We start from the raw sequence: 15,144 nt of genomic DNA, 5'->3' as shown, positions 1-15,144 counted from the left end.
CCATTGTTCAGCAAAGTGAGTTTTGCTGAACCCTTGTTCTATGAGCTGAAAATTGGGGTCACAAAAGAAACAAAGAAATCATTTAATCTGGGAAATGTTGAATTAAATAAAATACAGGCTTTTTTTTTTTTTTATTGTAGGGATTCTGAGAGTCTCTAATGCCCTAATATACATACTGAATTTTGAAGGAAAGATAAAAGAAAAAGGCACATTATTAAAAAAATGCATTTTAGCATAAGAAACTCCTACCTCTACCCAAGCAGCTAGAGAAAGCATAGTCTTGAGAAGGGAAAATTATTTTCGCTGTTGTAGGTCTTTTACATTTCTGGAAACCTTGGTGGGGTAGTGGTTAAGTGCTACAGCTGCTAACCAAAGGATTGGCAGTTGGAATCAGCCAGGCACCCCTTGGAAATTCTACGGGGCAGTTCTACTGTGTCCTGTAGGGTCGCTACGAGTCAGAATTGACTCGACAGCGCTGGGTTTGGTTTTGGTTTTTAATACATTTTTAAATTACTTTGTAAACTTTTCCCAAAATTCAGCTGGTATTTTGATTGAGATTACATTGAATCTATAGATAAATATGGAAAGAACTTACATCTTAACAATATTGAGTCTTCTCAATGCACTAATAACGTCTGTATCTCAATTTATTTGCATCTGTTTCACTAAAAAAAATATTTTTTAGTGTTTTGTGTACAGGTATTGTACATCTTTTGCTAGATCAGGCCCTAAAAATTTCATATATGTGATGCTATTTTAAATGTTATTGTAGTTTTTAATTCAGTTTATAGTTATTTAATTCCAGTATGAATTGATTTTTCTGTATTGATTATATCCTGATTGCATATCTGATTATATACCTGCCAAACAAACATTACGCATGGTAGCTTTTTTGTAGATCGTTTGGGTTTTTGTACACAGACAATCCCATCATCTGTGAATGAAGACTTCTCTCTTCCCAAACTGGAATTCTTTTGTTTCCTTTTCTTGCCTGATTGCAATGGGCATAATCTCCGATACTACGTTGAATAGCAGTAGTGAGAATAGATATTTTTGTCTTATAACTGGTCTTAGGAGGAAAGCATTCACATTTCCATCATTTAAAACTATGGTCTTAGCTATAGGTTTCTCATGGATGCCCTTTATCAGATTGGGAGAGTTCCCTTCTAGTTCCCATTTGCTGAGAATTTTTATCAGAAATGAAGTTGGATTTTGTCAAATATATTTTTCTATGTCTTCTAGCTTTTTTTTTTTTTTACGGGAAGCTGAGGCTTCAGTTACACGTTCTCAGGGTGGTTGTGATGGGGATTCCATTAACAGGGGTTCTGAGGACAGAATCTGTGGCTCTGGGAGTAGCAATATCAACAGTAGTGATGCCAACCACTGCTCATTCACACGGGATGTTTATAGAAGCCACTTCTGGTCACAGCCTGTCCGTTCATCATATTGTTGGTCTCCCAATTCTTTTTTTAAAGGGTTATTATGTATTTCCCTCTCTTCTTAGAACACAGAGAAAAAGTTCTCTCTTTCCTATAGTGCTTTTGAATGTTCTTATTCAGTAAATGTAGTCTCTCTGCTTTCAGTCTAGAAACATAAAGAAAATAGCATTTCCCTATTTCATACCATGCCTCAGCAATCAAGTTCCCAGAAATCCTACCAGTTATGTATATATATACTCAGTATATGGAACTATTTTCAATAGAATTATTAAATAACCCCAAAGCCTCAAAATTCTGGATGCAAAATGAGGAGACCAACGGTCTAGATTATCACTAATTTGCTTTGTGACCTTAAACAAATCAATTAAACTCTTTGAGACTCAATATCTGCATCTGTAAGATGCAATGAAGCAAATTCTGTACATGAAGAGTTTGGAAACTTGGAGTCCACAGTCGTCCCTAAGAACCTGGTCTGATTTTCATAGCCTATTAACATCAACAAATTATTGTGTGAGAAGTGCCTTTGAAGGTGTTTGTGTCACATTGTCACCTTTGGCTGTTTGTGTCCTCGACCTTTGTTTGTATCAGTATCATCTGGTTTTGGACAGGATTATCCTAATGATGCTTTGTATGCCTGGAATGAATTGGGATTGCAGTGGGGATTTTTGTTTGAAAATATAAATCTAAATGACAATTACGGACATCAAGAATTATGGTTGTTAATTTATCAAGCCATAATTGACAGATGAGGGTAGATGCGGGAAGTTAGATAGGAATCTAGTAAAGGATACATTCTACAGTAATCAAATCTTTTCTTCCTTCTAAAGCAGCTTTTATGCAACAAGGAAGAAAGAGGGTTTTGTCTGTAATCTTCAGTTTGCAAGTGCAAGTGCAATTCTTATCCCAACCCAGTTACTGTAAAATGGATTAAAAAATGGGATGGAGAAAGGGTTTGAAAAGAGCAGGATTATAACAAAGAAGAAGCTCAAGCATTATTTCTCTCTAATGCTCAGAAGCCATCACTCCGTAGGAAAATAAGCTGACGTTTTTATGATGAATCCTTTTTAGCACATAATTCCTACTCCCCCTGCTATTAACACAGCTGCCTCTACTCATGCTCTGAAATTAAAGCCAAAAGGCAGAAATCTCAAGTTCGGAATGTAGGGTTGTATGAAAATATATCTAATAAGGTAACTCATTTCCTTTTGAGAAGAGGTAATGTAGTTTTGGCTTGTTTGTGTAGCTCTACAGCATCGTTTTATGAATTCTTTGAGTGATTTTCTATTTGCGTTTATACTATTCGCTCTGTTCCCACAAATGAAGAAATCTGCACGCAGAGGGATTATGGATGATTTTAGGCAACATCACATAGGAATGCAATGGTACTGGAAATTTTAAATTTCCTGTACCCCGATGCTTTGTTTAACCCTTTAGTGGAAGAAGGTCAGTACAGTGAAAAAGCTTGGTCTTTAAATTAGGCAGACAAAATTTAAATTACTGACCGTTATGGATCAAATTGTGTCCCCCAAAATAATATGTTGAAGTCCTAGCCCCTACTCCAGTGGGAATTATCTTTTTTGGATACAGTCTTTCTTTTAAATTGTGATCAGTTAACGAGGTCATACCAGAGTAAACCAGTTGTTGCTATTGAGTCAACCCCAACTCATGGTGACCCCATGTGTTTCAAGGTAGAGCTGTGCTCCATAAGGCTTTTTTTTTTTTTTAGATCATCAGGCTTTTCTTCTGAGGGGCCTCTGGGTGGACTCGTACCTCCTAAGTTTTAGTTAAAAAAAAACAAACCCATTGCTGTCGAGTCGATTCTGACTCATAGTGACCCTAAAGGACAGAGTAGAACTGCCCCACAGGGTTTCCAAGAAGCACCAGGTGGATTTGAGCTGCTGATCTTTTAGTTAGCAGCCACAGCTCTTAACCACTGTGCCACCAGGGTTTTGACCTTTCAGTTAGCAGCCGCATATTAGCAGACTGCACCACCCAGGGACTCCTACCTGAGTATGGTAGGTCCTAATTCTTTCCCGGTAGTGTTCTACAAAAGGGATGAACAGACAGGGAGATAGGGTCACACAGGAGGAGACACTATGTGAATATGCATCTAAAAGCCAAAGAATGCCAAGAAACGTCTGAAGCTACCATAAGCTGGAGGAGACAGGAAGAATTATCATCTAGAGAAGACAGAGAGAGCACAGATTCTCTGAGGCCCTGATTTTGGACTCCTTACCTCCAGAACTGTGAGATTATAAATTTCTGTTCTTTCAAGCCACCCACTTTTCTGTATTTTGTTATGGAAGCCCTAGGAAACTAAGACACTGGCTCTACTGCTTAGCCTTATGACATCACTATGTCACTTAATTTTGCAGATCCTGAATATTCCAAATGGACAAATGGGGCAATAATACCTCCTTACAAGTTGTTCAGTGGATTATTCAAAGAAAAAAATGCATGTAAACCAACTAACAGGGTTAGCATGTGATTGGCAATTTTTTAAACTATTTGCTCTCTTTCCTTGAGTTTTGGTTCTTGTTCATTTCTAGTTCTTCTAACAGATTTTTCATGCCCCATGAATAATAATGTGAAAGACTCTTAACGTAAGTGACCAAGCACAATTTTCATACGGAAGAAATATTTTTGGATTCTGCTATAATCAACTTGTAATATTATAAATCTCCACCATTTATTTACTATTCTCTGAAAATTAAAAATTTAAACCAAATTTCTGAAAGTATTTTTAGATAAAAGAGGAGAAAAAAATTATTTATTTATGGTTCCACTAACTGGATTTTTCAACAAGCTGTCTTAGCTAGAAATAAAGTCTTTTTATCCCTCTTCTCTATAAAAACAGCCTGTTAATAGCCCCATCCGTTTCATGGTGGTGGGGTTCAATCACAAATACAAATTTACCTTAAAACACTTGTAACTCTGTTATAGTATAAGAATATATTTTCCCAGTGGGAAAATCTTTTATTTTTTTTTCTTTTATCCATTTTTTCCATTCTCTCTCATGGCCCTTTGATCATAGTGGGTTTCTTAAATTAGAATGCAATGACAAAATTCATCACAACCAGAATGGTTGAACGGGTCAGCGGAGGGATCTCAAGAGGATTTCAGAGTTTCAAGGTAGTGGTTTGACAGAATGGTGGCACCATTAGAGGAAATTAGAGATATTGGAAAGTCTAACTGGAATGATGTTTTTTCAGACAATAAGTCATGGCCCTTGGAGATTTCATGAAAGATTTCCTCACTGTAGGTTGTGATCATAAAAACACTTCTTGCCTTGCTCAGGTCCCAAGACAACTCAGAGCACCAAGAGAGTGAACTTCCAATTTTTCCTGGTGCATGACTTCCTTTTAGTAGCACTGTTGACAAGTTAGTAGGACACAGTAGGCAGGAAGGGATGTAGTTATATGTTTTAATTACTACCTTGAATTAATTAGGGTCATTGAGTGTAGCAGTTGCTCTGCAATACCCCAAAATTCTCTGCACATGTTTGAACTCTTCCATTTTTGGTTTCCTAGTTCCACTATACTCATTTCCATCTAAAATCTCCTTTTAGGTAGCAGGTAACATCGTCACTACCACCCATGTCTCAGTCTCAAAGCTCCTTAATTACATTACCAAACTAAAACAGTGTATTGTTCGCCTTGTCTCTATAACATGGGGTACGGTGATTGGTATAGCAGATATTATCAATCATTGCTGGTGGGGTCTTAAGTAGTAGACCTTAATTGAACATAATATCTTGACAGCAAAAAACTGTATATTTTCATAAAGTGAGATAACTCAAGACCATGTATAGCCTCACAGTGGTTCAGATCATATTTTGTCTCCAAATAAGTTTGCCACAAATTACAAAAAGACTTTTGTTTTCAGTTATATTATAATTTGGAATGATGGCGAAGAAATTCTGCACTGATCATCAAGATTAATTTTATTTTTAACAGTACAGTTTCAAACATTTTTCTGATTATACTGGAGAAGTTCACAATCATGTTTTAGTAGTTATCCCAACAAATTGCCTCAACAAATGACACACCTTAACTAAATTCAAAGAGATGAATTTATTGAGTCATGTAAGTGATGGTAAACACCTTAGGAGCATGTATCAAAAAGAAAGTGTTATGAAGTTATTACTTTATTATTTTGTAAGATGAATATTTTTATTCAGTGCCTTAGTTGTCTAGTGCTGTTGTAACAGAAATACCGCAAGTAGATGGTTTTAATAAAGAGAAACATATTTCTTCACAGCACAGTAGGCTAAAAGTCCAAATTCAGGGCGTCAGCTCCAGGGCAAGGCTTTCTCTGCAGGCCTCCTCATCAATCTAACCCCGGACTAGGAGCTTCTCCATGCAGGGACCCCAGGGCCAAAGGATGTGCTCTGCCCTCAGCACTGCTTTATTGGTGGTCTGAGGTCCCCCCCTCTCTGCTCACTTCCCTTTCCTTTTATCTCTTCTAAGATAAAAATTGATGCCGACCACACCCCAGGGAAGCTTCATTTACATTGGATCAGGGATGTGGCCTTAATAAGGGTGTTACAATCCCACCCTAATCCTCTTTAACATAAAATTACAATCACAAAACGGGGGACAACTACACAATACTGGGAATCATGGCCCAGCCAAATTGATGCACACATTTTTGGGGGACACAATTCAATCCATGATGTTCATCATTTTCAAAAGTTCTTTGATAAGAATGTATTATATCTTTGCATTAATGTTAGCATTTGTATTTTCTCACTATTTGTCAAGTTTCCTGTTATATGTCCATTAGTTAAGCAAAGAGAAATAACAATTAAGCATTAATTTTGACCTTTTTGTTAAAACAATACCAGATGCCTTTACAGAAGTGTGCTTATATTCATTTATATGAAATTTATACACTTGACTATTACGCTGATCTTTGAAGTATTTTTTTTGTAGAAATCTAGGACAAAACATTTCAGAATTCTGTAGAACTAGCTCTAACTCTTATGCAATTGTTTAGAACAGCAAAGAAAAATTTTGACTTTCAGTTTTTCCATTTGAGCAAGAGAAAATGATACACATTTGGTAACAGTTTCCCATTATTGTATTGTGCAGGATACAGGAGCAACTGCCTTATTACTGAGACCGAACAAAAGTTTATGGTTAAATTGCACATATCATGAAAACCCTCTACAAACCCTTCTTGACTGAAAATGAAGTCGTCTGTTAGAAATTACAAGCAAAGAATAACCTGAAAAGTACAGAAACATGTGGATACAGAGGGATAAACGAAAAGGATGACAAGAAAATGAAGAAAGAGGTAATAAAGGATACATAGAAATGCCCCAAGCAATATACCTTTTGACCAAGGTAGAAATACCAAAGTTGGTAGCTGGCTATTTTTAGCAGAATGACAAACATACAGTTTGCATTATCTGAGGTAAACCTTTGTTCATTGGTGTTTTATACAGATCCTTGGACCTAGGAAGACATTTTATTTTTAATAACTTTTTCAATGAGTATCTATAATTTAATACCATACAAATCATGATGCTATTTATTAAATTACTTATTTTCATCAATGGAATATCACTTCATTAATCTGATAAGCTTCATTTCAAGGATTCAATGGAATAAGATCATCTCATTATTTAATATGAAAGATGACAACTATAGTTTCCTAAACCTGTATGGCCAAATGAGATTTTGTTGTTAGTTGTTGTACAGTGGCTCCAACTCATGGTGATCTTACGTGTAACATAATGAAATGCTGCCCAGTCCTATATTTCTCCATGACCTTTCATATGTTTGAGCCTATCTTTTTTTTTTTTTTTTTATTGTTGTAGCTATTACGTCAATACATTTCATTGAAGGTTTCCCTCATTTTCACTGACCCTCTACTTTACAAACATGATTATTTCCTGTTGTTGCTGTTGTTAGGTGCCGTCGAGTCAGTTCTGACTCATAGCGACCCTATGTGCAACAGAACGAAACACTGCCCGGTCCTCAGCCATCCTCACAATCCTTGTTATGCTTGAGCTCATTGTTGCAGCCACTGTGTCAATCCACCTCGCTGAGGGCCTTCCTTTTTTCCGCTGACCCTGTACTCTGCCAAGCATGATGTCCTTCCTAGTTATGGCTAAGTGAGATAAAAATTATGTAAAATGCTTGGTGCGCAAAAAGGATTGAATAAATGCCATTACTTTTTTTCCCATCACTCCTTCTCCTAAGGGTCATAACGTGAACCATACTATAAATATATAATATTTCTAATGGGCAACTCAGAAGATATTAACTGACTTATCAAAGGAAATTTTTTTTTGTCTAAATAAGGACAACAAAAAGACACTATGGATACTAACAGAGATAAAAGACCCTATCTTGAAAAATTTTAGTAGACAATGTTTAAGATTTTCAGGTTTCAGGGATATTTCATGAAAGGCAACTTTGGTAGATAATGAAAAATGTTTTCACTTCTCAAAAGAACAGAGTAAAGAGTTTTATTTTTTGTAGGTGAGAATCTTGCAAATTCTGTAAAATCTAGGATTTGATGAGAAGTAAATCATTTTACATAAATTCTGGTCATGATTGTTCACATAGTTAATACAGAAGGTTGAAGATATCTAAAGTGAGTTGACATTTTAAAAAGCATAGATAACAGCTTTTTCATAAAAATTAGGTTTTTTCCAAACTAATTATACTCTGGAAATACATATTTCTTTTGCATCAAGAATAATTCCTTTTCACAAATTATATTAAATATGTTAAAGGTTTTCTATGATCCCATAAGATTAAATTTTAAAAGAGAGTAAAGTAGCTGTAAATAGTCTTTTATCTATATTATTTTGAATCATCAGAATATGTGTGTGTAGTTTACTCCAGAGTGGAAAGGTACTCAGTTTCTTTCTTTCAACAAATGGAATATACTAGCTTCATGTTAAATTGCTGAGATACACAAAGATACATATGCCACCCCTGACTTCAAGGAATTTGTAGTTGTTGTTAGCTCCTGTTGAATCAGCTCATGACTCATGGTGACCCCATGCACAAAAGGACAAAATGCTGCCAGGCCTTTCTTACTAGTCCGTCTTAGTCTGAAAGCCCCACTCAACATTATAGTAACACTCAAGCCTCCATTTGCAGGTGGTTGGTGACTGTGCACGAGGAGTATTGGCCAGGAATCAACCCACGTCTCCCATGTGGAAGGCAAGAATCCTACCACCGAACCACCACTGCGTTCTCAAGGAGTTTGGGGATAGCTATATTTGCCTGTTAGTTTGTCATCTGTGGTGGCTGACGTGTTGCTGTGATGCTGGAAGCTATGTCACCGGTATTTCAAATACCAATAGGAGCACTCATGGTGGACAGGTTTCAATGGAGCTTTCAGGCTAGGAAGAAAGGCCTGGCCATCTATTTCTGAAAAGTAGTCAATGAAAATCCTGTGGCACACAAAGAATATATAGTGCAGGAAGTTGAGCCCCCCAGGCTAGAAAAAAAAAAAAGAAGGCACTCAAAATACACAGTGGCCGCAGCAACGGCCTAAAGCATATCAATTGTAAAGATGGCGCAGGTCTGGGCAGCGTTTTGTTTTGTTGTACATGACGTTGTCACAAGTCAGAGCTGTCTCGTCAGCAACTAACAACAAAAAAGACATCATATAGGTAAAGAGATGATGAGAACTTAGGTAATAATGCAGTCAAGTTGGAGCGTCATAGAGCAAGTGTTCCAAAGAAAATGAGGATGCATTTGAGTCCTTCGTTACAGTAGGGTTGGCCAAATCTTCAGGTGGGAGAAGGCTCATATAAGAAGAAAACAACTATGTTTCAGTTTAAGAGACGAGAAAGCCCTGCTGGAGAAAATACCAGTATTTTTACTTTAGCGGTGGCTGAGGTTGGGAACACGAAGGGGATAATAAAACCAGTGATCTAAGGAGAGACAGATCAAGAAAATCACAGTGTGTTCTGAGAAAGAGTGTCTTTTTTCAGAAAGCCGTGGAGCAATTGGAGGGTTTGAAGAAGGATTTGCATTTTTAGAAAAATCTTGTCAGCTACTGCAGAAAAATAAAGTAGAGAGGACCATGACTGAAATAAGGTCCCTGGGAGGCACAAAGAGTTTGCACTCAATTACCAACCCAGAAGTTGGTGGTTCGAACCTGCTCAGCAGTGTCATGGAAGAAAGGCCTGGTGGCCTGCTTCCATACAGACTGTAGCCAAGGAAACCCTATGGAGCAGTTCTATTCTCTAACACATGAAGTCGCTATGAGTCGGAATTGACTCGACAGCAGCTTTTTTTTTTTTTTAATGAATGAAATCAGGGAAATATGTTAGGGGGCTGTTAGAAAAATTCAGATGAGCGTTGACTGAAGGGCTGTAGAGAAGAGAATATATTTAAGAGATGAAGGAGGGAGAATGAACCCCTCACTTTGAAATATTTAACATGCAGGGTGTAAGAGAGGAATGATAAATGTCTCTCCTATATTCCTGGTTTGGGAGACTGTGTGATTGGTGTTGACATTCCCTGAGATGTGAATAATATTAATAAGAATAAAGTTATGGAGAGACCAAAAAACCACCCAAACCTATTGCCATCATGTTGATTCTGACTCATAGTGACCCTACAGGACAGAGTAGAACTGTCCCATAGGATTTCCAAGGAGCAGCTGGTGGATTTGAACTGCTGACATTGGTTAGCAGTGGAGCTCTTAACCACTGCACTACCATGGCTCCAAGTTTGGAGAAAGGCAACATAAAAGTATTTTAGAACTGTAAGTGTTGAATTTGAGGCACCTGTGAAACGCTGGTGAAACCCTGGTGGCATAGTGGCTAAGAGTTCCTCTGTTAACCAAAAGGTACCAGGCACTCTTTGGAAACCCTATGGGGCAGTTCTACCCTGTCTTATAGGGTTGCTATGAGCCGGAATCAACTTGACAGCAAGAGGTTTGGTTTTTTGGTTGCTGAGACGTTGGAGTGCTGATGTGTTGTCAAGTTGCTGTGATAACCTCCTTGCTAACAGATCATAAAGAATCTACCTCAGAAGCAGCCTATTGTTGTCATAATAGCCTGATCATACGTACACTTTTTCAAATCTTTCAATACGAAGAATTCAGGCAGTTAAGCACTAATGCTTCCTTTGTACCAGTGACTGAATACTTATATTTTCGGAAATAGCCTCTAGAGAAAAGTGTGTTTCTTATCCTGACTTAACATTCAATTGTTGAGGAAGTTGTATAGTTGCACAATAATTAAAAACCAAACTAATTTGTGATTATAATCAATGAAATAAGATATTGGCACAAGGAATTCTTTTTCTTTATTTTTGTTGTTGCTGAGAATATATGCAGCAGAAAATATAACAACTCAATAAATACATGTACAATCCACTGATATTGGTTACATTTTTTCAGTTGTACAACCATTCACATCATCCTTTTCTGAATTGTTCCTCCCTTGTTAACATAAACTTACTGCTATCTAATCTTTTGAGTTGCTGTTGTCAATTTGATCTCATGTATATGGATCTTAAAAGAGAATAATGACAAAGGCAGACATTCTTTACTGGATAAGCTGAACTATTGTTTGGTTTAAGAAGACTTCAGGGGGTATTTTTGGTTCAAGGTTTAAGTATTATTTCAGGGCAATAGTTTCAGGGGTTCATTCAACCTCCATGGCTCCAAAAAGTCTGGAGTCCATGAGAATTTGAAATTCTGTTCTCCTTTTCCCTTTTGATTAGTGTTCTTCTATAGAACCATTGATCAAAATGTTCAATAATGGTAGTTGGGTACCACCCAATTCTTCTGCTCTCATGACAAAGGAAGCCATTGTTCATGGAGGCAATTAGTTACACATTCCATTTTCTCTTCCTGTTCCTCACTCTCCTTCTTCCTCTGTTGATACAGGCAAATAGAGACCAATTGTTGTAGCTTGGATGACTGCTTGCAAGCCTTTAAGACACCAGACACTACACAACAAACTAGGAGGTAGAACAAAAGCATTAAACATGTTATCAGGCCAATTAACCGGGATGTCCCATGAAACCATGACCCTAAACCTCCAAACCAAGGAACCAAATCCCACAAGGTGTTTGGTTGTACATACACAGTCTCAGAAGCTACTTTGTTTTGTTTTTGTTATTGTAAATATATCTGTCATGCAACTTTTGCCAATTCAAAAGTTGTGTGATGGATATATTTTTACAAATGCAACTTTTTACAAGTGTACAACTTATTGGCAGCAACTAATCAACTCTGCAACCCTACCCTTAATCAATATAATTTTTTGATCACTGTAAATCAAAGATCCGTACTCCATGAGGAATAATGCCCCCTTTCCCCCTCTCTTCTACCCCTGGTAAAAATGAATAAACTTTGGTCACTATATATTTGCCTGTTCTTGTCTTTTTATGTAAGTGTGGCCATATAATCTTCGTCCTTTTGCAGTTCACTTATTTCACTCAGCATGCCTTCAAGCTCCAACCATATTGTAGCATGTATCAAGACTTCATTTCTCTTATTGTCTGAGTATTATTCCATTGTATATATGTACCATATTTTGTTTATCCATTCATGCGTTGATGGACATTTAGGTTGTTTCCACCTTTTGGCTGTTGTGAATAGTGCTGCAATAAACATTGGTGTACAAGTATCTGTGTGTCTCTGCTTTAAAGTCTTTTGAGTGTATGTTTAGAAGTAGGAAAAACATTTCACCAAAGAGGACATTCAAACGGCCACCAAATACATGAAAAGACGCTCGATATCATTAGCCATCAGAGGGATGCAAATCAAAACCAAAATGAGATACCATTTCACTGCCACCAGGATGGCTAAAACAAACAAACAACAACAACAACAAAAAGAAACAAAACAAAAACCAGGAGAAAATAACAAATGTTGTAGAGGGTGTGGAGAAATCACCACCCTTATCTGTTGCTGGTGGGAATGAAAAATAGTACAACCATTGGGGAAAACAGTGTGGGGGTTCCTCAAAAAACTAAAAACAGAATAGCCATACAACACAAGGGATTCTCTGCGTGAAGAACTTTCCAAAACGATTCTCTGACTTAAATGAATTTCAGAGAAATAAAACTTCAAACATTTAATTTCACTTCATTTTCTCTATTGGATTAAGGTGAATATGTTCTGGCCAAAATAATATTTCCGGTGTGGAGTTTTATAACATCTTTATGCTTAGATAAGTGTGTCTATTTCCTTCACTCTGCAGTTTTTACCTTATGGACCATTTTGTGTTGCTGTTGTTAGTTGCCTTTGAGTTATTTCTGACTCATGGCAACCTTCTATGTAACAGGACAAATCGTTGCCAGGTCCTGCACCATCTTCATGATTGTTGGCACGCCTGAATCCATTGTTACAACCATTGTGTTGTGCCTTCTAACCTAGGGTGCTCTACTTCCAGCAGTATAGCAGACAATATTCTGTTGTGATCCATAAGGTTTTCACTGGCTAATTTTCAGAAGTAGATCTTCAGACTTTTCTTACTAGTCTTAGTCTAGAGCTCCACTGAAATCTGTTTACCATGGGTGACTGTCCTAGTATTTGAATACTAGTGGCATAGCTTCCAGCATCATAACAACATGCAGCCCACTACAGTAAAACTATGTGGACCATAGTGCTTGATTAAAAAAAAAGTTCTACACTTTGGTTGAAATCCTGAAATCATTTTGATGTCTTTCACCTCCCTGTTGCTATCACATAAACTATACAAAATCAGCTATAGGGCATGGTCGTTTATACACATGCTGTCTCATCTGAGTGTCCATTTCTTTTGCCCAAGGCAAAAGAACAGGGTTTCATTTAGCTGATGTTGCACATAGCTTCTTTAAAACTTATTAAGTCTTTTCACCAACAGAAAGGAGAAATCCTACTGATGTAATGTCTTTTCACCATCTCTCGCTTTCCCTTCTTTCAAATCTGAAGTCAGGAGTATTCTGCAGAAAGCAGATCTTATCTGAACTGAACTTTCTATGCTCACTCTTAAATAAGAAGGGAGCTGACGTGAACGTGTAACTTTCATTCATTTGGGAATGTATGTTAAGCCACTAGTACATGTCAAACACTGTGTTAGACACTTACACATACAATAGTGACGAAAACAGGCTTCCTGCTGTCATGAAGCTAAAACTAAGTATATTGGGGGGTAAGTCTCGCATATTTTGGACATGTTATTAGGTGGGACCAGTCCCTGGAGAAGGACACCATGTTTGGTAAAGTGGAGGGTCAGTGAAAAAGAGGAAGATGCTCTATGAGATGGACTGTCACAGTGGCTGCAACAATGGGCTCAAACATAGCAATGATCGTGATGATGGCATGGGACCAGGTGGTGTTTTGTTCTATTGTATACAGGGCCACCATGAGTCAGAACCAACTTCATGGCACCTAACAACAACGGCATAATTGGTGGAAAATCTTCATTTAAAACATTGGAATGTAGCCAAAATATGTTTTACAGAAGCAAAATCTCTTATATTAGCATAAATGATCCTCAAACCAAAATACTAAAAAACTTGAAAGCATCTAAAAATTTTAAAACTGTGTCATTGTACATAAAAATTAGACAAGAAGCCCAGAAACATTCTAGTAAAATCACAAAACTACTCATCCCCACGTTTGTCTGGTTCTCAAAATATGCTGACTGTTGTTGCTTTTGTCAGTATCTCTTACTTAATCACCTCATGCAGCAGCCCCTTCTAGAAAAGTCGACTAATTTTCTTAGAGTCTTATGAATTACTAAATCCCGTATGCATTCTTCTAGAAGAAAATTTTCAAATTTTATAGCATATGTGTGACATCCTATTTTGGTTTCTAGACCTAATTCAGCCCCACCTCCCCCTCTTATTTGTGTTTTCCATTAGTCATTTCTTTAATTTTCAATTGATGGTGGATGGGGAGGGGACTGGTGCAGGATAGAAAAGATACCTGTGCACACATTGCTTCTCCTTCCTTGAAGACTCTTGTTTATGTTCTCTGTGGAGAATGTTATATCAAACTGAAGTGCCAACAGTGTGAGAAAGTGAAATATTGGGTAAATCAACCTAAATTTGATTTATTTAAATACTTATATATAAGCTTCATGTTCTATGAGTCAGAATCGACTCAGTGGCAGTGGGTTTGGTATGGTTTTGGTTCATGTCCTCTAAAAGCCTTCCCTAAAGCTCACAGCTGTGTAATTATCTTTTCTAAGTTAGCTTGTAGTAATATTATATTTTTTTGTGTGTGTATGAGGTGTGTGTGTGTATACACACGCATATATATATTTTTTAATTTACCTCATTACATTACAATGATATGATATAATTACCTTCTCATTAGCCTGAAAGACTCTGGAGGTCACGAATGTATCTTAATAATATTCAAATCCCCAAGATCTGGAATAATGTGTGCACATACGGTAGTTTCAAAGAAAGGTGAATTGTATACATACAAATATGGCCATTTCAAGTGTTTCTTATTAGTGTTTAGTACTAACACTTATTGATAAAACATAAATTTATATGATTTATTTATATAATGTTGTTGTTTGGTGCCATTGAGTCTGTTCCAACTTATAGTGACCCTATGTACAACAGAACAGAACACTGCCCGGTCCTGTGCCATCCTCACAATCCTTGTTATGCTTAAGCCCATTGCTGCAGCCACTGTGTCAATCTATCTTATTGAAGGTCTTCCTGTTTTTCACTGACCCTCTACTTTACAAAGCATGATGCCCTTCTCCAGG

The sequence above is a fragment of the Elephas maximus genome, chromosome 23, assembly GCF_024166365.1.
Source record: "Elephas maximus indicus isolate mEleMax1 chromosome 23, mEleMax1 primary haplotype, whole genome shotgun sequence".
Taxonomy (NCBI): Eukaryota; Metazoa; Chordata; class Mammalia; order Proboscidea; family Elephantidae; genus Elephas; species Elephas maximus.
The sequence above is the reverse complement of the archived record's forward strand: the minus strand, read 5'-3'. Positions refer to the sequence as shown.